This window comes from Brachycentrus maculatus, unplaced genomic scaffold (assembly GCF_059751285.1).
Source record: "Brachycentrus maculatus isolate JH-2025_06_01 unplaced genomic scaffold, ASM5975128v1 h1tg000315l, whole genome shotgun sequence".
Classification (NCBI taxonomy): Eukaryota; Metazoa; Arthropoda; class Insecta; order Trichoptera; family Brachycentridae; genus Brachycentrus; species Brachycentrus maculatus.
This window is the reverse complement of record NW_028281064.1, coordinates 2,934,932-2,958,767: the sequence shown is the minus strand read 5'-3', so window position 1 is coordinate 2,958,767 and position 23,836 is coordinate 2,934,932. Positions and strand designations below refer to the sequence as shown.

At 28.4% G+C, this 23,836-nt stretch overlaps 1 protein-coding gene across 7 annotated transcripts in view; it reads left to right on the top strand.

The window, feature by feature from the left end:
• Nucleotides 1–302: 302 nt before the first annotated feature.
• Nucleotides 303–23,836, top strand: part of LOC148304489 (uncharacterized) — a 64,904-nt gene continuing 41,370 nt past the window's right edge. The window contains exons 1-2 of one of the 7 annotated variants that reach the window (XM_088268214.1): nt 303–356; nt 776–871. The gene's annotated coding sequence lies outside the window, so the exon portion shown is untranslated. Of the gene's footprint in view, nt 435–681; nt 872–23,836 lie in introns of all 7 variants that reach the window. The other 6 variants (XM_088268219.1, XM_088268215.1, XM_088268213.1 and 3 more) reach the window with 6 other exon arrangements.

The window sequence follows — 23,836 nt, the reverse complement described above, 5'->3', positions numbered from 1 at the left end:
ACCTACATAAAGTAGGTGAAAACAATACCCCTTCGGTGTGACATAACACGTGACCTATCGACTACAACAATGTCGTCTCTTAGCACATGACCCGCTAAGTTATCTGGGCTCGGGCCGGATCCAATGTGAGATAATTCCCTTCAAGGGATTACGTAAATTGATCTTTGTTAAATACTCCTACCGCCTGCATAAACAGATAAGAGGGCATATTACAGTATTATGGTATCGTCGCGTTACCTCTCCGAAGTATCGGATTCCGTTTGGCGGCAAACGGCTAGGAAATGTCAGTTCGTAGTTCGTGCAGTAATTGGCGGGAATCTTGCGCGGTCGGTCGCGTCGCTGCAACGCTTGAAAACGTTCGTTCGAAAACTACGAAAACGAAATCGATTTTTGTTTGAATAGATTATCAATAATTTATATAACATTTTAACACAGTAAAAAAAACGCTAATTACTAAATAAATCACACTAATTTAAGGCAAATATTCCTTGATCGTGAAATAAATTTTATAGATTTCATTTTATAATTTATTTTAAATATTTTAGAATGTCCTTGCCATTTAAATTACTAGCGGCCAGTGACATTTGATTTTCATAAAGAAAAATATAAATATAAATAAATATCAGTACCTACCTACCTAAGTTCTTTTTTTTAACAACTTGTTAGGTTACATTTTTATAGATTTATTATTTAATTGTCTTTTAATTTATTAATAAGTTATAAAACATAAATCGATTTTAAATTAGTAATACTGTATTAGGATATTATTTTCCAGTGAATGTGAATGGTGCATTGTGAATTAGAATTAAAAAATAAAATAAAAAAGTATTTTCAGATGCACAGAAGTTTTAAATCAAAATTGGAAAATAAGGTAAATATATATTTTTTTAATAATATTAATGTTGTGCATTTATTTTATTTATTTTCCATTAGACAGTAAATAATTAAAATGTTTTTTTTTTATTTATTTAAGTTTTACATAGTAAATGCCACTTTTTCTTAAAATCCATAGTGACACTTGTTTCGATGCATTCCGTATCATTTTCAAACACCGTAATTAGAAAATGCGTTTTCTGTAATTTTCTGTGTTTAAAAATGATGTAAAATGCATCGAAACATGTGTCACAATAGATTTTAAGAAATAATTGTATTTACTAAGTTAAACTTAAATTAAAAATTGATAGATTTTACCACAAAGTTACTGCCGAATCAATTAATGAAAGGTTCTTCCGTTTATTTTCACTTTTATATAAAATATTGCAAAAAAAAATTCACATATTAAATTGTTACTATAAACCGAATATAATTATTTATTTATTGAGGTGGTGATGATTTTTAATTTTTTTTTTTTTTTTTTTTTTTTATTAACATTACATGAAATAATTTACTAAATTGTAAATTTATCTTGTAACGAAAATTCTTAAAAAAAAATTGTCACACGATGTTAGTCCACATAAATATGTAATATTGACTGTGTCGTAAAAAAGGAGGTTTACATTATTGGTTTTTAAATATAAATATTACGTATTAAAAATAACAGAATAAAATTATATGCACCTTATGGTCCATAAAACTTCAAAACTGATCAACCTAGAGTTAACATAATCGTTGATTATAAAAAAATCTCACTAATATGCCCTTCCCTCTTAATTTTCGGATCTAGTGTGAACTAGAGTGAACGACGTCATATTGAATATTACTGCTCCACGTTAAAGGAAATGGAGGAGCAAAAGCATGTACAGGAAAAGGAAAATAGCAACAATAATCATGGCACCCGAGGTAGCATTACCGTACCTTACATACTTGTGTAATGTGTGCGACTTCTTTTAGGTAATAGGACGAAAAAGCCATTAAGGCCTTATTCGCAATCATATAATTCAGTAAACGTTCACATCTCTCAACGACCATGCTTTTTATAATATATATTGGAAAAATATTTAGATATAATTTTTAAACTACTTACCTTTCGAACTCATAATATATATTTATATATTTATATATATATGTATATATATGTATATATATATATATATATATATATATATATATATATATATATATATATATATATATATATATATATATATATATATATATATATATATATATATATATATATATATATATATATATATATATATATATATATATATATATATATATATATATATATATATATATATATATATATATATATATATATATATATATATATATATACAATATATATATATATATATATATATTTTTTTTTTTTTTTTTTTTTACTTGTTTTTTCAATACAAAAACGGTGTTTTATGTAAAAAATCAATTACGTTAAATGTTACTTGGGTTTGAAGAAAATTAAGTTGCGGGCTATTGAATACTGGACCTAAAAACATCGCAATTAAACGGAGTCAACGTGTAAGGGTATGCGCACAGTTTGCATTTCAAGAGATTGTCTCTCGACCGCTTCAAATTCAAATTATTTTAAACTTATCTCTACAAAATAATCGCATTAAGTGTCAATACTAAGAAAACTTTTTTTAACATACATTTTATAAGAGGAAAATATGATTAAGTAAATATTATGCTCGACGGTAAGTGAGTAAGTCACTAAAAACCTTAGTGGTCGCTGCGGTCTGATCACCAATGCGAGCCGGGTCTGAGGTTTGTAAGGAAATATTTGAGTTTTGGAACCAGTTTAAAAAAGTTAAAAATATTTGCCAATTTTTTTATTATTGTTATTTCTTTAAATCATTATAAAATGTCATGTTTTTTTCATTATTGGTTATCTAATGTACATGCCCTATGAACCTCTGAGGCCTCCATATATCACCTTTAAATTTGGATAAAAATTCAATCAGTAAATAAAAGAATTTAATTTAGCTTTAAATGGAAAAAAGGTCGTAAGATGATTTATACAACAGTCACTTTATGAAAAAACTATATCCTAGCAAATGGGGCATATCTATAACTTAATATTTATCCACTACAGGGAAGAAAGTGTTGTTTTTGCATTTTGAAGAAACGGTTTTCTTTATTTTTTTTTAAATATACTAAATATTTTTCAAATAGACGAAAAACATTCAGGTTTTACCTTAAAAAATCTGTTGCACAGTAAAAACTTCAATAAGTGGCTTGATATTCATTTTAATACATTGTATTATATTTTTAAACTTTAAAGGATTGAGCGAAAGGATTGTTCAAAAGGAGTGAGCGATATGTATTCGCGCGAAAAACAATTATTTACGAATGTCGTTTTAAATATTTAAATAATTGTAAATCTTTAACCACCTTTGGGGTGAATTTTCACGAAAACGGCGCCACATTTCTTGATCCATATTATTATAAGTTCGTTTTTATACCTAAAAACGAAAAAATATATAAAATGGCGGGTTGATACCAAAAAAAATGCACAGATGATGACGCATATTTGTTGAAACAAATACATTAATTTGCATCAGCAAATAAAAACTGAAAGTGTTAGATTCAATATGTTAATATTTGATGAAATAATACCATATGTAAATGAACAAAGCGAGTTTTTTTTCAGCAGTGATTACTTTTTTGACTGCCGATGAGTTGTGTCACTCGTTGTGTAAGCAAATCAAAAGTATTTAAATTTTAAAAATGTCACTAGACCATCGATATTCTTTTATCTCTTCTTCTGACCCTTTATCCACACCATCTGTGCATAGGGTGTTGCATTGAATCGAAGTAGTGTAAACATGATCATTTATCTCATGAAGGCTATGTAAAAACTTGTGTTTAAAGCATAGTCTAGTATGATATCAAATACTAGTAATAGACATATGTAGAATAAAAAAAAACAACTATTTATTTTAGCTTTCTACAAATAGAACCCGGTACTTCATGTATGGTAGCCAAATACAGTAACTACTAGACAAATGCGAAAGCGGATATAAACTTTACGAATTTAAAATAAATAATATAATTGAAGAAATTAATTACAACGGGAATATTAAATATGTTAAAATTTTTACAAGGCTTACCTGTCGTTGGCTGGTTTATGTGATCACTTGTTAAACTGCGTGACAAACATGTTCTATTCATATCTAATAAGACTAAAACATTGTTTTTAATCACTTTGGTACTTTGTTCTTTAGTACTTTGGTCCAACCGGTTTTGACAAGAACCTTCTCATCTTCAGGGATGGATATATACTCAACTTAATCCTGTGAAATATTCACAGTTAGGTGAGTGAATATTTCACTGTTTTAAGTTTACTACACATCCATCTCTGAAGTTGACAAGGGTCTTTTAAAAACCAATTGGAAAAAAGCATAAAAATAAAAGTGGTTAAAAACAAAGTTTTTGTTTTCATAAAGTAATAAAAATCAATTTTTAAATTAAGTTTTAGTTGATAAATACCACTATTTCATAAAATGTATTGATACGTGTTAAGATGCACTCCGCATCACTTGGTGTGTAATTAAAAAATTGATAGATATTACCACAAAGTGACTCCCGAATGGATTATAAATTTCCTTTAAATATTTTTACAAAACTTCTGCAATAGGTTATATTTTATCGAAACTTATCTATAAACCCACTGCGATTCGGCAACATGCAAGAAAAAGCATTTTTAGCCTTCGATTCGAACTGAACCCACAACTTCTGTGTCGCAATGCGATCGTTTATCCGTTTAGTCAAAGCGCTAGTCACTTTTATTTTATTATAAGTAGCAAAATGGAAGACACAAATCAATATTTAATTTATGATAATTGCTTAATTATCATATCTAGGCGATGAGTAGATTTTCCTTATATGATTAACTGACACAAATATTTTTTATTAAAATACCTACAAATATTATGTATATTTCAAAATTGAACTGTTTGAAAGAGAAGTATTGCTATAATTTATTTAATAAGTTCATAAATAGGTGTCAACAAATAAGTTTTGTTTCTAGAAAGAGAGACATTTTTGTGATAATAGGTTAAATTGTTGTATTTTTTATTGTTTCTTCTTGAACTTGTATATGTTACTGTTAAGGGTGTATTCTCAAATATACAAAGTCAGTACGGGACCGGCTGCGGGAAAAGCCACGTGTGTTATCTGCGCACATTAAAAAAATATATGTTGGAATTTGGCAAATAAATATTTTTTATAATATTTTCAACCTTTTACATTTCAATTTAGTACTCTTTTTTTCAAAACCTTTTATTTTTTCGAAGAAAAACTTCTTTAAATCCAGGTAACACTTGACGTAACTGGTTTTATATATTTTTTTTATTAAAAAAGAGAAATACTTATGTTTTTATTATTTACACAAATATTTCAATTTCATACTATTTCTGTGAGCCTAAGCGGCTCATTATTAGAAATAGGTATCAATTTGTGGTAGAGAGGGTTTAAACCTAGAAACTCTGACTAAAGAGTCCGTGACACTAACCACGGGACCACAACCCGACACAAGCAACACCGTTTTCAAATTGAAAAACAATTCGAAATACTAAATATATAGTTTTGAAAAGAAAAAAGCTATTGAAAGATAAGGAGTTTAAAATAGTATATAAAAAACATTTTAATATATATTCTAAAAAACAAACTAAATCCAATACATATTCTTAACAAAAATCGGTCTTCAAGTGGCGACCGGCTCTCAGCGCAGCCGATCGCTTAATGATTTATTTTATCGCGAGTAAAGCCATAAAAAAAATTAAGTTGCGAGGTATTGATTATCCCGCCTTAATGTCATATATTTCGTCACCGCGCGGATATGTAAACGTTAAAAAATTGTCGCTAAATTGTTCAAATGCAGCATCCTATGCATCATCCTATTATGTTAATGTACGTATGTGTTATAGTGTCATAAATATATATTAGATGATCGAATAAATTTAAATAACGTATTCTCAAGGTTATCAAAGCTCGTTTTTAACAGCTGCGTTATAGACGTTAAACTTTACACATTTTCACTTTCATTGACGGGTCAATCGATTAATAAAAGACATAATTATCAGCCATAAACCAGTCTTCATACTAGTATACATATGTCCGTATAAAATACATATTATTACGAGGTTTATTTGACCATACGTAGGTATCTGGTGCTGTTTAAATTCAAAATATAGGTGGAGCATTATTACTTTTCAATAAAATAAATTAAAAAACCTTCAGTTTATTATGGAAAACGTGCTTTAGATATATATATTTTTTTAAATCCAGTATTCGGACGTAGCATTGAAATAAAAATGATGGTTGTAAATAACTTGACTGTTCAAATTATAAGCTAAAATAAATTGAAAATCATGTTTTCAAGCGTTTCTCAAGTATGTGAATATAATCCAAGATTCGGACCTCACATACAAATAAAAAGAGGTTTTCCTTAGTAAAAGCTTTACACAGTCTAACATAGATGGCTGTTGTGAGCTCACACGTACAGTGTCACGAGATTGATCAATATACGAGTATTTTGGAGTTCTAAAAACTTGAGAAGTGCGATTGTAAAATGATGGGCAGAATTGGTGAAACATTCAAGTGTGTAGATTGATCACTTAACCAAGGCGTTTACAGGTCGTAAGCCCTGTAAATGCTCAGACTCCAAATTATTATTAATCTATATTGAGATGTCGAAAAAACAGTCTAGATCTACAACAAAGAAAAAAAAAACAACATTGAAACTCATTTTACGAATCGAATACGATTTTTAAAAATATACTTATATACATACCAAAAATAGAAAATAAGTTTCTATGAAATGAATTTTTTTCACCAAATTTTGACAATCTGAAAATATTGAAAAAAAATATAAATAAGTATTTTAAAAAAAAATCTATCGATAGATAATTTTGAAGTGTTAATATGAATAAGTGTGTAATTAAGTGCCAATCAAATTATTTTATTTTTCTAATTATGTATTTTAATCATGATTTTTACAAAGTGAGGCGATTCTCTACAGTGAAATGTCATTGATTATTAATATACCATTAGTGAACAACCTATGTTTAATTTCTATGGTGCAATTATTATGGGTTTGTATGTATATTACGACCTTTTAAAGTAGATACCTACGCACTGAAATAAGGTAAGACTAATCACACAGTATAGTTAAAATACAATGACAAATTTGATATAAAAAATTGAAGTTTATAAAAACGTCATCATAAAAAAAAAAACAGTCGACAATTTAATTTTTTCAGTTGTCTTTTATAATAACAGAATTTGTGACAAAATCATTTAAAAAAACTTCCCAAATCTCTTTTTAAACAGTCTCAAATTGTTAAGTTTGTTAGATGATGCATCAGTAAAAAAAAATTGTGCAGATAAATAATTGTAACCGAACTTTAACTATTCTGTTAATACCTGACTGATTACCGAAATTTAAAAGAGATTAATAAAAATATAAAAATTTATTTATAATATATAAAATATTTTTTATTAGCAGACTTTGTGGTACTAGCATTATAGCTTAAATCTTCATATCAAATCATGTAGTCGAATCGACCGGATATTTGGTAAAACACCACATACCGGATATACCACAGAAAATCATATCCAGTAACATAACGCGCTAAGAGTGCCAGAAATGAAAACTCTAAGGAGCATATCTGGCAAGAGTCTACGAGAATAAGGAATACTAGGATAAGAGAAATATGCGAGATCCAAGACGTCTTTAGGTGGGGAAGACAACGAAGAAGACAATGGTATGTGAGGAGAATGGGATTATTCAGACTCCCCACATCGCACTAAATGGCCAACCCTAAAGTAGACGATTCCCGGACAGACGACCAAAGAGATGGGATGAAATCTGGGAATCATCTTAGCAGGCGGCTAATCCCTCTTAAAAACAGGACCTTAAATCTACACCAAGAAGAAGAAGAAGAACATTACACTTCCTTACGACGCACAATAGAAACGTATTCGTAGCTAGCAGCGGGGATGCTGGTGTTTACTTAAAAAATTAAACTATCTGCCTCATGGCCGAACTCGTAATTACTTATGTAATAAATTAAACTCTACATGATATAATTGCATTTACACTGCTGTCAGAATATTTGAGCTACCTGTCTGTATATTTTTTGGAATGGAACGAACTATCTGCTGATGATATTTATTTCATTATTACTATACTTATCCTTAAAAACTAGACTACATACGTTAAATAACCAATTAATTTTCTTTAAACCCAGGTAACATTTGATGTCTTAGAACAAATTTTGTATTGAAAAAATAAGTTTTTCTTCGATATATCGCTCACTCCTTTCAAGAACATCATAAATCAAAAATCGTCAATTTTCAGTTATGCATGTTTTCGAAGTGCCCAGAAAATGTTCTATATCCCAGCAAAAGAGGCATATTTTTAACTTGATATTTACCCGCTACAGGGCAGAAAGTGTTGTTTTTGCATTTTGAAGAAAAGGTATTGTTTATTTTTATTTTTTTAATAAACTAAATATTTTTCAAATGGAGAAAAAACCTTCAGGTTTTACATAAAAAGATCTGTTGCACAGTAAAAAGTTCAATAAGTGGCTTGATATTTATTTTTAATACATTGTAATAATAATATATTTTTAAATAATATTTTTAAACTTTAAAAACGTTCTCCTGAAAAATCAATTTTTTATTTATTTATGACGTTCTTGAAAGGAGTGAGCGATAAATATACAAACATGGTTTTGAAAATAAAGGGGGTTATTGAAAACAAAGGAGTTTAAATAAATTAAATTAAATTCAATCCGTCAACAATCTTCCAATATTCTCATAGTGATGGTCTCAAATGTGAGACAGTAATATTGTTTCCATTAAGAAACAGCAAGATGTAGAATGGAGCAATGATCTGTAGGTATAGTGACTAGCCTAACAATAGAATATCTTAATGTTACACGAGCTAAGTATACAAAGTAAGGTGTGTAATGAAAGTATACATTACTCTTTCATCGAGAGGAATATATACTCTGTATGCGAAATTCGCGTAACACATTTAGACATAGGATGTTGTGTTTAAAACTAACTAACCAACTTATCATCACGCCGCTTTCCGCAGGGGTAGGCAGAGAGAATAGAATGCCACACCCTCTGTCTTTACTTATTCTTCGCCTCTTCATCTCCTCATACATACCCGCCGATTATTTCGTCTCCTGACCCGACCGTTTTCATGTATTTGACGTATCTTATCATGTCGAGTTTTCCTCAGTCTTTCTGTGCTCATTTTTCAAACTACATTAGCCTTATAATTTTATCTTGCCGTTCCTTCTTCACTCATACGTTCCACATGTCCAAACCATCTCAATACACCTTTTTTAATTTTATCAGTTTTGCATTATTTCCTTATTTCACCGTTCTAACATCTATCATACATAGTTTTGCCTCACATTAGTCTAAGGGATCGCATCTTGACTGCATTCAGTATACTTTAATCCATCTTTTTTTGTACTTTATGCCATGTTGTGTTTAGAGGTTAAAACATCAATTTTATCGATATTGGCACCTCAGAAAGTGTAGCAATATACACTAAGACCTCACTTTTCGTTGTTTCAATTTGCGTCGTAGATACGTTCCAAAATATCGCGACGTAAATTGAAACAACGCAAAGTGAATTGCTATTTTTAATTGGAAATCATATAAACATCAAATATAGCGAAAATGTGTCTTAATTCAGTAACGACGCAACTTCGGAAAAGCGTAAAGTGAAACTACGCAAAGCGAGTGTATGTATATATTTTTTAATTTTTTATTGAATTTCGGTAAGTTTTCAATTTTTAATCCTTATAGATTGATTTTATGTAGGTACATACCCACAGTACTTTAATAATAAAATTAATTATTTTATATGCATATAATTTTATTCACTTAATGGTGATGCAATTGAATGGTGCAGTTAAAATGAAATTATCTGCACTTCTGCATCGAAGAAGCTCTTGATAATATACTCGTTGATTTATCAAAACCCTGCATCTGCCATTCAATTTAATACCGATTTATAATTTGTTTTTATAAATTAAGTAAATGTTGAAAACAGGAAATAATGCAAAGCTAAGATAAGCATTATTGATCAGTGTAAGAAAGGTGTGTTGAGATGGTTTGCACATGTGAAAAATAATTTAGTAACAGTATTTAGTTGAAAATTTTATCTCACCTACAAAAGATAGTTGTCAAATTGAATATTTGTATCGAAAACTGTATTTAAATATTCGTTGAAATCAATATAAAACACAATCAAATTAAACGATGAAACATTAATATTTTTTCTAAATTATAGCAAAAATGTATTTATTTAAAGAAAAATTCGCCGCATTTTTGTTACTTGAAATAAATATTTTCTTATTCTTCTAAACGGTTGAATAGTATTTGGCTATTTGGCTGTATATTATTTTGATCGTAAAATTTTCACCAAAAAGCTAATTACGAATGAGATAAATAACGAAAAAAAATCTTCAACGTTTTGAATTTACGGTATTACTTATTTTTTATTATATTTATTTTTTTATTTCATCATATACATAATTAAAAATTATAGAACACAGTTAAGTACCCTCGCTGTGTTTTAGGAAATGGAGTTATTACGTCTAGTATACCCTGTATCAAATTTTGTTTTTGTCAGATACGGTACATTGGAAAATCACTGACGTTATTCAATTATAAGTACGAGTAGTATGTATGAAGTATCAATGCTCATAAAATGTATTATTTTATAGTCTCCTTTCGTTTTCTTTTGACCTGAATACGATAATTAAATTTATTGATATGATATGAAAGGAATCGTAAATCCAAAGCTTTTGTTGTACTGTTTTCATATAGTCATTTTCTTCTCCTTCTAACATGTTATATGTGTGTGATTTAAAAAAAAATTAAACAAGTTAAAATTGAACGCCTGACAAAGATCAGACTATGTTAATCAGATCAGGCACTACCATTGAAGCAGTATTCTTTCGTTATTTATAAAAATTTCAGTCTAAATTATTTGTATCACGCTTCAGCTACTATTGTCTCATATTTTTTAGAGTATGAATAAATGGAAAGTGATCTTCAAAAGAAATATTTCATTTAATCAAGAATTCTTCATTTAATCAATAATAGTATATAATATTTAAGTGGTTTAAATTTTTTATTATATATTTTATAAAGTTTATAAAATGTACAATGTATCCGAAAAAACCATTAAGCAAACACTTTTTTTGATTTATTATAATCCTACAGAGAATCGAACCAATAACCATACAGATATATTTTGATAACCAAAATTACAATCCACTTTACTACGGAAAGTGAACAGAAGGAACCACATAATTTTACCTTAGGCAAGAAAGCATTGTAAAATTTCCGCTAAAATTAATTTTCATATATTTTTTTCAAATCAATAATAAAATATTCTCCGTTAAAATATTAACTCTGTTTTTTTTATTGAGAAAGACCGCAGAATTTCTAACTTCCTATTCACTCGCGGAAAAAGTACAAATTCGCCAGTATTGGCAAAATACCGCAGAATTACATCACATCCGCGAACGGGGATCCACAGCTTGTACCGTACCTGTAATGAATTGCTAGAATTATTACTTTTCCGGATCAGTAAAGCGGAGATGAGTGTGTAATCTGTAATACCGCTAACCGCTAATGATTAACTTACGTAACGTCATTCTCGACTAACCGGACTCTACTTTACTGGACTTGACCCTTTGGTTACCGAAATCCGGTATTTCGGCATTCATCGTGAATTACATACATATGGTCGAGACCAACCATATCGTAGTCGTTCAGGAGAAAGTGACCAACTACCAAAACGTAAAATGTTCAGGAGAGCCATTTAAGTCACTTTTGGTTGGCAAGAAAATAAACATCAATGCAGTTTGTCATTTTTGCCAACTCAATATATTATACTTCCAAGTTTAAAATAATTTGGGATTTTTTCAGGGCAATATTAAGCTAGTAAGATATCAAATAGTCAATGATCACGTTTTTGTAAAACAATGCACTTGGTCACTTTCTCCTGTATGACTACGATATGTTGGTAGATGCACATTATTTCAAAACGTTAAATAAATATGTATGTGTGTGAATAAAAAAGATGCATATTATTATTTTGACATCTCATCAAATATGAAGAAGAATATGGAAGTCTGGACATTTACGGGGCTGACGACCGTCATAGGCTGGTTTAAGTGATCACTTTACACACGTGTAACATTCACGAATTCTACTCATTATTGACAACCACACTACTCAAATTCTTGGAAGTTCTATATATATGAACCAATTTAGAAACCTTGTTCTTGAACACTAGAACTTCACCAGAGACATTTATTGGTGAGATGAAAAGAAGATGAAAAGATTAGTCATTTAGTTAGTGATTTTTAATAACGTTGAATACATTTAGTAAAATAAAATCCGAGAGATATTTTTGTCGCGCCGAAGATAAAATAATGGCACAGTGTGTTTATAAATTATCGAACGTAATTATATTTATATTATTTATGTTTATATTGTACTTTTTCTGACGTAGTAACCCCAAAAGTCCTAGTAACTAAAGGGTTAAGTACTAGAGAATGGATCATTCTGATGTTGTGTTATTATTAGCTAATAAATTAATATGAAAAATCACAACACTACGGCAATTTTTTTATTGAAATCTGCAGAGAAGTAAGGGAGATATTAAGGTTTAAACTTGAGATATTTTAATACAACGAAAAACGGACACCGCTATCGTCATAATTTACTTCATCGGGTGTGTTATGGGGCTTTTCTCTTTATGTATATATCTGCTTTATAGAGCTATAATAGTAGTTGTGTGGATTCGTTTCTGTGATGTCATTCGTTACCAACTTACGAAAACAACGTTTTTACGAACGCGAATTTTGCACAAGAAAATGATGAATGAAAATATTTATTATATCGGCTGTTACAAACACAAAACGGGTCTTACACAATCTGTTATAGGTTGAGTATGTTAAATTGGATATTCCTCCCGAGTGATAATACCCTATTATGGTATTCAGAAATGAATACTTTGTAATTCCCTGATTAATAGTCCGCACTATACCTTGATACATGCAACTTATGTTTTGCCATGTTTTGATTCGATTAATATATCATCCGGTTAATTACAGTGATTTAATGACTTGTGGAAGTGATCTATTGTTTCGAGGGAAAGTTATGCCCACTCCTAAATTATACTACGTGTTTTACATACATGTTTATGTATATCATATTATGCTGGGCCGTTGACACTGTATTTGCAAACATTATTCGCCTCTTTCACATTCATGCATCTTCTCATATATACCCGCCGATTGTTATGACATCTGGCCTAACCGCTTTCAAGTATTTGACAAACCTGATCATGCCAATTTATTATCGGTTTTCATCTGCTCTTTTTTCCATATACATTCGCCTTAAAAATTGTATATAATTACACACATATGCGAGTATATATATATATATATATATATATATATATATATATATATATATATATATATATATATATATATATATATATATATATATATATATATATATATATATATATATATATATATATATATATATATATATATATATATATATATATATATATATATATTATATATATATATATATATTTACATATATATATATATATATATATATATATATATATATATATATATATATATATATATATATTTATATATATATATATATATATATATATATATATATATATATGTATATATATATATATATATATATTTATATATATATTTATATATATATATATATATATATATATATATATATATATATATATATATATATATATATATATATATATATATATATATATATTATATATATATATATATACAATATATATATATATATATATATATTTATATATATATATATATATATATATATATATATATATATATATATATATATTTATATATATATATATATATATATATATATATATTTATATATATATATACATATATATATATATATATATATATATATATATATATATATATATATATATATATATATATATATATATATATATATATATATATATATATATATATATATATATATATATATATATATATATATATATATATATATATATATATATATATTTATATATATATTTATATATATATATTTAAATATATATATATATATATATATATATATATATATATATATATATATATATATATATATATATATATATATATATATATATATATATATATATATATATATATATATATATATATATATATATATATATATATATATATATATATATATATATATATTTATATATATATTTATATATATATATTTAAATATATATATATATATATATATATATATATATATATATATATATATATATATATATATATATATATATATATATATATATATATATATATATATATATATATATATATATATATACAATATATATATATATATATATATTTATATATATATATATATATATATATATATATATATATATATATATATATATATATATATATATATATATATATATATATATATATATATATATATATATATATATAAATATATCATGTTTATGTGATGTATGTAAGAGTATTCATAGTAAAAAAAATCGTTTTATTTTTACATTTTTTTTAAATGGTTGAAATTCAGATATTGCGGAAAGAGAATTGATCTAATAGTAAGATTCGGCAGTACTTTTTTAAAAGAAATACAACGTCATTTTATACTAAAGTGTTCAAATATCATTTGAGAATTATATAATAATAATCATAAGAAACTAGGTTAAATGTTCTGAAGAGAACGCATTTATTGTTTTATTACATTGTGTGAGAAATCAATAAACAAAATAGAACGAATTATTCTTGAAAGATACAATAATGATTCTCAGTTACGAAAAATCTTGAAGTACCTACTCGTGAAGTGAAGTTTACTTCAAAAGTAATTAAAAATATGGACTCAAAAGATATCTAGTTTTATGTATAATGTCATTTTTAAAGGGGTTTAAGGTGATATTCGCAAAGACAGAACTCATCCGCCTGCCAACCGCCGAGGAGGTAACAAATCTTTCCACGCCTGATTTTTTGAACGAATGTATACTAGATATTTTTTGGTTTTTAGAACATATACAGAAAAAAAATACTTTTATATATTTTCAACTCCATACCTATCAATAACAAAACCATAGAATTATTACGAAGAAAAACATTTTTTTTCAATACAAAAACGGTATTTTAAGATATATTTATATATTTACATTTTTTCTCCATACCTTTCAAAAACTCTTTTCTATTAAAAACTATATAACTATTTGAAGAAAAACTTATAATTTCAATATGAAAACAGTATTTTAATAAAAAATCAATTACGTCAATTTTTATCTGGGTTTAATTAAGTTGTAACTTATCGAATACTGGGCCTTAAGAAGATTGTTGAAAATACTTTGTTTTTATATTCTTTTATGGATATACAGGTTGAAGTAATAAAGGTCTTTTTGAATCGACCACCAGTCTGATGATGTCGGTAACGATGAAACTTGGTCACTGGTGAAATGTAATAAATGTGGGAAAAGCTATATATTATGTCTTTTGATTATATAAAATGCAGTTCTACCTAGAAATGTCAAAATAAAACATCAATCTAATAAAAATTACATTCTAAACATAAATTTCACTTGGCAAATACCACTATTTTTTTTAATCTATATTGACGCGTGTTTCGATGCATTCCGCATCATTTTCAAACACCGTACAACTTACAATGATTAAAGAAAACACTTGTTTTTTACCACTTGAGTTTTATTATAGACTACATGTTTCAGAAGTTAAACTTTCATCATTCAGGTCTGTATAATAACTCAAATGTTATTATACAGACCTGAATGGTGGAAGTTTAACTTCTGAAACATGTAGTCTATAATAAAACTCAAGTGTTAAAAAACAAGTGTTTTCTTTAATCATTGTAACATGTCTTACCACAAAGTTAATGCAGAAACAATAAATAAAATACCGTACAACTTAAATTTAAAATAGATATACATATGTATATTGCTACAAAGTAACTGCCGAATCAATTAATGAAAAAAATCACGTTTGTTTTCTTTATTATCTTAATCATTTAAACATTATGTATAGAAAAGAAATAAGTACCTTGTTGGGCTTATTGCTAAAAAGCAATATCTTCCAATCTACCAAAACAGACTGGTGATTAGTCAAAACTTTTGATACCTTATACCTATAGCTTATTTTATTTATGTAGTATTTTGTATTTGATTTAACTGTTAATAAATTTTTATTTTGCATTACTTATTATAGATTTTCCAAAAAGACACACGTATTTGACTTGCTGTAGAATCTACAAATAATTTATTATATATTTTTTAATGTGTCTAGCTAATTTAAATGACGTATTTTAAGCGTGATTATCTAAAATTAACAAGCCGGTTTCTTCTGATGTCACTCAATGTTAATTTTTAATCTTCTCGTCTTTGTAGATTTTTCAACTTAAACCTTTCAAATGTTTACACTTTTATTTTGCTTTTTTTATTTGCGGGAATGAAGTTCGAGACCGAACACGGGATTTAAACTTTATTCTCGGGACAGCTTAAAAAATATACAACATTTTTGGGTGTATCTAAATTACTAACTAAAACTAACTAACTAACCATCACGCCGCTTCCTCGCAGGGGTAGGCAGAGAGAATAGAGCGCCACACCACTCTGTCCTTGCAAACATTCTTCGCCTCTTCCACGTCCATGCATCTCCTCATACATACCCGCCGATTGTTACGACTCCTAACCTGACCACTTTCAAGTATTTGGCATACCTGATCGTGCCATATTTTTCTCGGTCTTCCTCTGCTTATTTTCCCGCTAACATTCGCCTCATAAATTTGTTTTACCGTTCTTTCCTCACTCATTCGTTCTACATGTCCAAACCATCTCAACACACCTTTCTTAATTGTATCGATAATGCTTATCTCAGCTTTGCATTCTTTCCTTATTTCACTATTCGTACATCTATCATACATCGTTTTGTTGCACATTCTTCTGAGAGATCGCATTTCGACTGCATTCAGTCTACTTTTATCCTTCTGATTTCTTTCATTAATTTCAAATTACTGTCCCCAAATATAAGTTTCCTTCCTTAGGAATTATTTTTACATTATTACTTCTCAACATAGATGAACCGTGAGACCTATGATGGGTCAAAAGTACTGTAAGTATCCAGACTTCCATATTCTTCTTCATCTATGTTGGGTGTCAAAATTATCAAATTTACATTCATTTTGACGCAGTGCCCTTTGGACCATTGCTTGCCTACAAAGGTCATTGGTAGTAGTGAATTCACATTGATATACATATATTTTTAAATGATATTTTTTTTTACTTATACCGAGTACAAAATACAAAGGTCTATTTAGTAAAAAATGTTCATAGATACTTGTTTGAAATTTATTTGAAAAAAAAGTATTTATGATTCACTTCATATTTCCGGGTAAATTACAGACTTTGACCTGATTAATTCGTCCGCGTAAATTCCAACTTTTCCCGTCTTTCTTTTTAACTAATGCGTCAGTAAACTCAACTGAACATTCAGGAAACACGTTTTTACATCTAGGCAAAACTAATATATTTTTATTATTTTTTATTTACATATATAGTATACATTTATTTAAAGAACAATTGTAAACAAAAAATATTTTATTACAGAGACCCACCAAGCCACCAAGTCTTGTCGGTGGAGTTCTTTTTACATACATTTTTTTCATTGCGTTTATCCATTTTAACCTAATATACACACAAAAAGAGTGAGAAAATTAAGAGTATAAACTATTTTGCAATTTTTACAGTATTAACTCTTGATCATTTACCCATTCCATTATTTTGTCTTTGTTCCATATTTTATTTTGACCTCTAACATTCTAATATATTGTATATATATGGATTCTCTGAAACGTTACTTATAATATTAATCATTGATAGTTTGGTTGTAATAGGTTTATCCACTGACCGAGAAATGTATAAAAGGCAAATTATAGTGAAGCAGAGGAGATATTTTCCAATGAGTAATATGGTATTCTCATTTATTAATATGGTCCATTCACACTACCTTTTACTACGATATACGTATATAAGTATTTTTTTTTTAATAATTTTTAAAACGTTGCAGCTATTCCAATTCTCGAACCTACCTCTATTTTGTTTTCCTCCTCTATTTTGTTTTTCACATGTCCTTCACCCTTAACTCCTTGACTGTTTTTTTTATAAAAAAGATAAATATTTGTGTTTTTATTATTTACACAAATATTTCAATTTCATACTATTTCTGTGAGCCTAAGCGGCTCATTATTAGAAATAGGTATCAAAATCTGGTACAGTGGGTTCGAACCGAGAAACTCTGACTTAAACTCTGAGTCCGCGACACTAACCACGAGACCACAACCCGACACTAGTTATCATCTGCATTTCATTAAATTTATACCACTCCTATATCAGTTACCACAGGACTGATCACCTAGTCTACATATAATACAGTATAATCGCTCTCGTAAGGCGGAATAATTGATGGCCCCAACTTACTTTGGGTTTAAAACCCAGGTAACATTTAATGCAATTATTTTTTTTCCTAAAACACCGTTTTTGTATTTAAAAAAATAGTTTTTCTTCGAAATAAAAATATGGTTTTGAGAACAAAGGAGTTATGGAAAGGTGAAGAGTTAAAAAACAAATCGAAATATATTCTATAAAAAAATGTTTATTCAAAACAAAAATGGGCGTGGAGAGACCTCTGGTCCCCTGAATTCTATGTTTGCGAGTTTCCCCTTAACTGTTGCTACACAAATTTGACAGCAGGGTGAATTTGTTTGCTTTTTTTTTCGTTAATTTTATATTGAATGAAAACAATGCATTTGACAGAATTTAAATTATTATTTAAAAGTTCGATACCTATTTATTTTTATTTTTTATATTTTTAATCCAAACTATGAGGCAAAAAGTTCAAAGAGCTTTCAAGTTCAAATGGTATATGCATAATTTAAAATATAATGAAACAATAATAATGACATGACATAAAATAATAAAATAAATAGCAGTGTATATGTTGTTTTAAAAGATGTCGATTTAATTACTATTTTTGACAACCGATATAAAAAATGGTAATTTTACCACTTTTCGTGTGTTTACTTGATACACGTAAAACGGAGAAAGACGCAGACCTAAGGATCGCGTGGTAACATTCGACATTCGTTCGTTTGTCTGAATATCGCGCGGTCGTACGAATGTCGAATTTAATTTTGAACGATGCTGGAAGAATGTCAAATTGCACGAACGGAGAAGTATTTCGCTGGTATGAGAAGAATGTTTACGAGTATCATTGCGTCCAAACATCGAATAAAATAACATTTCTTAACCTCAGTAAAAGTAATGAATATCTTACACGATCTATTAATTACTACAAATGGTCATTTATAAATATTTCTAATGACAACAATTCGTTTGTTTTGGACAGAAGCGGATTGAAAACGATGGAGACATTAAATTTTAGTATTTTTAATTGAAATACGAATTATTATCCGAAATATATATTATCCGGATAACTTTGACTGACAAAAAAAATTCATTAATTCGATCACATATAGAAACAAATTTTGTTCTAAATTTTTCAGTAGTTGGCATTCGATGTAAACATTGATAAAAAAAAAAAACAAATAAAGGACCTTCAAACAAGACGATTTTTATTCTAAAAACATTTTTTATGAATCCAGGGAAATCGATTATTATCAAAAAATATCCATTAATATATACACTTATAATACTAAAACTAGTGTAGTATATACCCATGACTTTTTCTTCTTCTCACACTTATCTGCACATAATGGTGCATAGGGCACTCCATCAAATTTATAAAATGTTGAGTTGATCCTTAATTAAATGAAGGGGAGGTAATCAATTTCACGTTTCGGATACCAGTCCGGGGAAATATGATATAAAAAAACAAGTGTTTTATTTAGAATTTATCATGTGTCACCACAAAGTGAATGTCGAAACAATTAATTATATTGAGATGTCAATATAAAAGAAGTAAAAAGTGACAGTTCGCCACTGGTTAGTAGGTAGGTACTACCTACCGTTTTATGCAAAACCATTTTTTTTAATTTTGCAGGTTATTCGCCATTGTGCGGCGCATATTGCGTGACAGTGTAGTAGACTTCTCATATAAAATGTTTTTATTTCGGCATTGCGACAAGTCCCATTGTCTGGAGAAACAATGGCCGCTATGCTCGATTGCGGTTAGTTTTACATGCCTCTTTTTAAATACAGCAATAACCGGGCGTTTGTGGGTAAAAGTAATTAAACTGTCATCTGAGTGAGAATATTCCTTGGGTTATTGTATAGTGGGCAGAGTGGTGCCAGCGTAGGCGTGGTCGTGACATTATCGTATCGCCGGCCTAATCCGTAAAAGTCTACCTCGATGCGGAACTGACCTAACTTTTTGAGGTACGCTTTGAATAAGAGCTATAATACATATAACACATACATGTATCGCTTTTAAAGGGACCTATTAAAATAAACTTTGAAAGCGGGATAGAGAAGTCAATACATAAGGAGATACGATCGAGTACAGATACCGTCCTCCCAATCTGAATAACCATTGGTAGGTTAAAATTCTAAGAAGAATACAATTTTAGGATGTACAGAAACCTATTTATTTAAAGAAAATACGAAGCTGGACAGAACCAAAAGAATTTTTATATAATGCATTGTAAATAATCTTTTATTGACTTTTGTTTTTTTACTGTTTTATTTCCGTAAGTCAACAGTATATTTTCGGCTTTGCGAACAATATTTCTGATCCCCGTCCAAACTCGTATATTCCGGAGTCAGGAGATCTGTCTTCTGGCCATACCTCATATTTCTAGATCTTTTAAATATATTCTATTTACATTTTCAAATTTTACCCTCAAAACTTTATTCAAACCATATTAAAACGATCTCCTTAACAAATATCGCTCACTCTTTTCAACAACGTCACAAATCATAAAACTGGATTTTGCAGGAGATCATTTTGAAAGTTTAAAAATATAATGGAACGTATTAAAATAAATATCAAGCCACTTTTTGAACTTCACTGTGCAACAGATCTTTTAAGGTAAAACCTGAACATTTTTTCTCCATTTGAAAAATATTAAGTTTATTTAAAAAAATAATTAAACAATACCTTTTCTTCAAAATGAAAAAAAAACAACAATTTCTGCCCTGTAGTGGGTAAATATTAAGTTAAAAATATGCCGCTTTTGCTGGGATATAGTACATTTTCTTGGCATTCCGAAAACATGTACAACTGAAAATTGACGATTTTTGAAATATGACGTTGTTGAAAGGAGTGAGCGATTTGTGAAATCTCAAAGTCGATATATATAGAATAAAAAATTAAAACATCATTTATGAGTAGTTAGCTGAGTTAGGGATATTTTTTTAGAAAAGTTTTTGAGTTAATTTGTTCACAGACTACAGCAGAGTGTTGGTAGAAGTATCTAGTAGTAATATTGTACTGTTCTGTAGATTAAGCAATGCATTTAGCGCGTATGGGACATTTAATTTTCAAGTGTCATGCTTCTCTTTGTACTGGCAACTTTTCTGTGTTTGAGTATTATCTGTGATTCAATTAGCTTGGTTAAGTTATTAGGTCAGGGTAAAAAAAATACACGTTAACAACAAAATATCACAAACATAGAATTTTCATGCGTTGATAAAATGTTCTCTCAGACAAACATTTAAAAATAAGAGGTCAAAAATAAGTGAGCCGGCCCATGACTGAAGGTTTACCCTATCTATAGTAATTTGTACTTTTAATTGTACGACAAGTGTCAAGACATCTATCAAGCTAGGTTAACACTAAATAGCGAGAGTCAAGGGTTTGATTTTTGCCAATTGCAAAAAAAGCATCAATAAATACTGAAAAAAATGAAGGCTGAAATATCTCCTAAATATTTTTAATAATATATTTGTTCATATATAAAAGAAGTACAACATTTTGAGTGTGTCCGAATACTTGTTCACAAATCTGGATTATCCCAATTATAGGAGTTAATTTTTCATATTATTTCATCTCACCAGCAATGTGACGTCTCTAGTGAAATTTTAGTGATTCAAACACCGTGTTTCGGAATTGAATCATATCGCTCACTCCTTTCAAGAACGTCATAAATCAAAAATCGTCAATTTTGAGTTGTACATGTTTTCGTAATGCCCAGAAAATGTACTATATCCCAGCAAAAGCGGCATATTTTTAACTTAATATTTACCCGCTACAGGGCAGAAAATGTTTTTTTTGCATTTTGAAGAAAAGGTATTGTTTAATTATTTTTTTAAACATACTAAATATTTTTCAAATGGAGAAAAAATATTCAGGTTTTACCTAAAAAGATCTGTTGCATAGTAAAAAGTTAAATAAGTGGCTTGATATTTATTTTTAATACATTGTATTTTATGTTTGAACTTTAAAAACGTTCTCCTGAAAAATCAAGTTTTTTGATTTATGACGTTCTTGAAAGGAGTGAGCGATATATATATTGAACTTCCAAGAATTTGCGTAGTGTGGTTGTCAATCATGGGTAGAATTAGTAAATGTTACACGTGTGTAAAGTGATAACTCAAACCAGCCTATGACGGTCGTAAGCCCCGTAAATGCCCAGACTCCCATATTCTTCTTCATCTATGTACTCGTATGTTGAGATGTCAAAAATAATATAAAATTAGTAGTTATTCAGTGAAAATTACTGTGTTTTTAATGAAAATTTTTATTGGAATACATTATTACCCCATGAGCTCATTAAAAGCACACATAACACACATTCGGAAAGAATTAAATTAAGACTTCTTTCCATTTTCTCGTTAATTTGCGAAAGACGCATCAAATCCACTTCACCCTAAGGCTTACATTAGTATTTATAAGAAACGGTGCTTTGAGTTCGATTCAAATATGCAGTGCGTTTGATTTGATTAAACGCACTTGTATAAATACACTTTTTTTTGGCCCTGGTGATTCCAACACTCTTTATATTGAATAAGGTATCTGCTAAAATATTAAAATAACACTTCATGTCCATTTTTTACCGATAATCTACGAAGCGTGATGGAATGTATCCTAATCGTATTGTTTTTGTTAAAACGTGTATTTTTATAATATATTATTATAGAGACTGTTCATTTCAATGATACTTCATGTCCGAAAAATATATGTTACAAAATAGCCCAATCAAAATACTCGTACTTATGATAATGCATAATATTTTATCAATTCTAACATCGCCATATTTTTTTTTTAATTAAACACTTGTATTATACATCTTAATGAGTTTTATTTCATTCCACACGACTGTTTCGAAAACTAAGAGACATTTTTATGAACAGGTGAAAAGTAAAAGTTTTACTTTTCACCTATAGATGAAAACATCTGTTAGTTTTTAAACTAGTGGTGTGTAATGAAATAAAACTCATTAAGATGTATAATAAATAATAATAATAAAACCCTTATCCGCACCCCAATGGTGCATAGGGCACTGCTTCATATAAACGCAGAGTTATCTCGATCGTTTACACACGAAGGAAAGGTGATCAGCCCTCCGTTTCAGGTACCAGTCCAGGGTAATATTGAATAAATATTACAGTGAAAAAATCACTTTTATTTATTTGACCACCCCTGGGAATCAAACCAAGGACCTCCAGAACGGTAGTCGAGTGGTATAATACAAATATATTTTTTAAATAATCAACCTGTCATTCCATTTAAAACCGAATCAATAAATAATATCGCCATCCTTTAGTCAATAGTGGAATATTATAGGTATATTTTAACCCGTTCAGAAA